The sequence below is a fragment of the Haemaphysalis longicornis genome, unplaced genomic scaffold (assembly GCF_048455015.1).
Source record: "Haemaphysalis longicornis isolate Haplotype H1 unplaced genomic scaffold, Haemaphysalis longicornis Haplotype H1 scaffold_5, whole genome shotgun sequence".
NCBI lineage: Eukaryota > Metazoa > Arthropoda > Arachnida > Ixodida > Ixodidae > Haemaphysalis > Haemaphysalis longicornis.
The window spans coordinates 57,409,402-57,413,042 of record NW_027526385.1 but is presented as its reverse complement, the minus strand read 5'-3'; positions in this window follow the sequence as shown (position 1 = coordinate 57,413,042).

Genomic DNA, 3,641 nt, shown 5'->3' with positions numbered 1-3,641 from the left:
TTTTAATGCAACCCGCCATCGCATCATTAACTCCTTTCTCATGTAAGCCACCATGGTCGGGACTTGGGGACAATTTCGTGCAGCGGTAACAAGCTATCACTCGAGCTACCTGCGTCGGCCTGAGCCACTTCGCGGCCGTGGCCGCTGCCTGCACAGCGACCGTGCGGCTAGCTCAGTGGGCTTTTCGTGCCTCCGGCGCGTTTTCGCATCCAATGGTAATAAACAGTAATAGAAACAGAGTGCCTGGAATAGCTGTAGAACTTTGGTCGCGGCCAGCTGCCCGATGAGCTGACGAAATCACGGCGCCTCCGCCGCCAACGAACGGGCCGTTCGTTCTCGACAGCAGAAGCTCCGCCCTCCGGCCCTCCGATTGGAGCGGCGAGCCGGGCCAGCCGGCGAAAAACGCCGGCAGTGCGGAAGCGGCAAACACAAACTCGTGACATGTTTGGATGTTGTTTATTTACACAATATCATCGGGATGTCGATTGCGCGTGGTCCTCTGCTGGCTGCTCGGTTGCGTTTCGCACACTTTAAAATTGATTTTAAATATGTTCTATGCTGTATTCGCCGCTGATATTTTGCAGATGATGTATATGTGTTCCCACCAATGTATCTCCGAAGTTATCTCGCGTTCTAAATTTTGTGTCAGTGCCCCTTTAAAATGGACCTCGTTTTTATTGGCGCAAAGCAGTCTTATGAATGAAACAAACTTGTGTTTTGTCGGTTTCTAATGACCGGCCCGCTTTATCTATAACGGCAGCCCGTATTATGGCAGTCACACAGACTCACACTCGCACTCTAAAATGTGAATACGACTGCGACCACACGCAAAGGGGCGGAAAAACTCTGGAACTCACTCTAAACTCACAATCGTAGTACTCGCGGGAGAACCTAAAGTGCTGTTGTGACCGCTGAGAAGGTAATACTACCACGCAGTCACTGCTTCACTACAAATGAATTCCGTTCCCTGCACTGAAGTTGACTCTGGATTAATTGAATAGTTGTCAATAGCCACGCCACCTCCCCGTAAGAAATGTGTTGAGCAGAAAAGTAAGCGCTCCATTCAAGCATTGAACTGATACTAATGAATCTTTAAAATAAAGGAGTTTACATTCAGTTAACTGTCGTCGTTGAATCACGATATCGGCAACCCCTCGCTCAGCAATACATGCAGAAATTTGAATGGCTTGAGTAATATGAGAATTCAGTTTACAGCATCGTGGCTCGTTACAACAACCATCGGCGTCAACTTGCTTTACATTTGTCGCATCTGAGAGTTCAACCAGGATAATCACGACATCTATGGTTTCCCGAGGCTCGCTTGCTTTTACATTTGTGATATTAAAGTAATAAAGACCGCCTGGCCCATTCAATGCACAGAATAGCTTAGACATAATTTTTGGCATCCTTCAACATTTTCTTATGTTGTATTTTAAATATCGTGATATACGTTTCCATTCGCATGGTGAGGATACAATGGTATAATTTCAAGTTATTTGCAATGCCAGGGTTTCGGCGTCTATTGATTGATTGATTGTGGGGTTTAACGCGCCGACGCAACGCAGGCGATGAGGCGCGCCGTAGTGGAGGGCTCCGGATTAATTTTGACCACCTGGGGATCTTTAACGTGCGCCGAAAGCTCGAACACACGGGCGTTTTTGCTTTTCGCCTCCATCAGAAAAGCGGCCGCCGCGGCCGCGAACCGAACCCGCGACCTCGTGCTCAGCAGCGCAACGCCTTTGAGCAACCGCGGCGGGTTTTTCGGCGTCTATCAGAAGGCTGAGGTCGAACTCGGCGTTGTGCAACAAGCATTCATTATCTCTAAATCAAAATTCCTCTTCAAGAGCAACACTTTCTGCGCAAGTTTTCTGAGCTTGTATTACACAAATTTGCATTTTTATGCTGGAAGGCACTTATATGCACACATTTATATGAATAAAAAAAACCCTTTGTTTTATTAAAATCTTAGGTTGCCGTTCAACTATTGAACTCTTGCTGGTCGCGTTGCCTGAAACAAAGGAAAAGGCAAGATATATATATATATATATATATATATATATATATATATATATATAGAGAGAGAGAGAGAGAGAGAGAGAGAGATGTGTAATCATAATAGGAAATGAGGGGCTCGTTGAATGAGACAGAAATAAGAGTTGGCAGTCACGAAAACTCGGAAAGCAAAGGGGAGGATGTGGTGGGTCATAGAAACAGATGACGAATTTGGAAAGAAAGAAAGTGGAGAGAAAATGCCCGCCAGGTGGGATCCGAACCCACGACCTCCAGAATAGCGGTCTGGTGCCAAGATTGCCAGGACAGAGGCCCTCGCTATACATGTAGGGAATCAGAATAGGAAATGAGGGTCTCATTGAATAAGACAGAAGTAAGGGTTGGCAGTCAATGAAACCTCGGAAAGCAAAGGGGAGGATGTGCTGGGTCATAGAAACAGATGAATTTGGAAAGAAAGAAAGTGGAGAAAAAATGCCCGCCAGGTGGGATGCCCGCACGGTATTCTGGAGGTCGTGGGTTCGGATCCCACCTGGCGGTGCTATCTAAAGTAGAACGGGTGCATGGCTCATAATTATTGTTTCGTGGGAGCGAATACTCAATTGTTTGCTTCAGGCGCGACGCAGATCGTGAAATACCGTCTGAAATAATCACGACACTGCATCTCCAGTCGCCGTAATGATTTATTTTATGCCCACGTGCCTCGAAACTCGTGACTTGAACAATTGCAGCTTCATGTGAAACCGCGGATTCCATGTAGTAGGTGATTTCTTCGAACTCTTACACGTTTCGTAACAACAACTGGGGTAAACAGAAAGGTGGTATTACCTGCTCAGTGAAAGTTCAGGGGAAGAAACGGGAAGCGATATCGTCAGTGAAAGCATCCGTCTGAACATTTTTCTAAAGCGGAATCGATACAGTAAAGCTCTGTTGTTTGAATACGAGGTATCAAAACAATGGCCTCATGGACTTTTTAACTCAAATTACTGGAAAATGAAACGCCCACGATGGAAGTCACGCGCTTGCCTCGATCGGTTTTGTGTGCGTCGTATGACCAGCGGCATTCTAGATAGATGGCAGTCCCACCAGAGAGTGTGATAAAATATATATATATATATATATATATATATATATATAGGGTTTGGAAATGAGGGGCTCGTTAGGATACAGAAAGAAACGCCGGCAGTCTACAACGCCAAAGAAGGCATAGGAGAATGGTTCGACTATTGTTTACCGTTAGTGACGTTACATTATTTTTTATTAATTTTTTTATTAATTCTTTCTCACGTAATTAATAAAAAAATAATGTAACGTCACTAACGGTAAAAAATAGTCTAACCATTCTCCTATGCCTTCTTTGGCGTTGTAGATGGAATGTTTTGTTAGGATCAACAACGAGCTACTGGATTTCTAAATGTAGTCTTTGGAGACTATTATTGCTCAAGTTTTTGACATTTCCTGGTTCAATATGTCTTTCTAAAGTGGGTTGCGTCAAGTTGCTAAGGTTGGTTTCCGTTGCTATGTTCCCTAAAATGTAGAATATTCTTTTCAATCGTTATGAGCACCTCAACAAAAAAATTGCATAACCGATCACCCTCCAACTCAACAAGAGGTCCGTCTCGAATCGTTGCAGA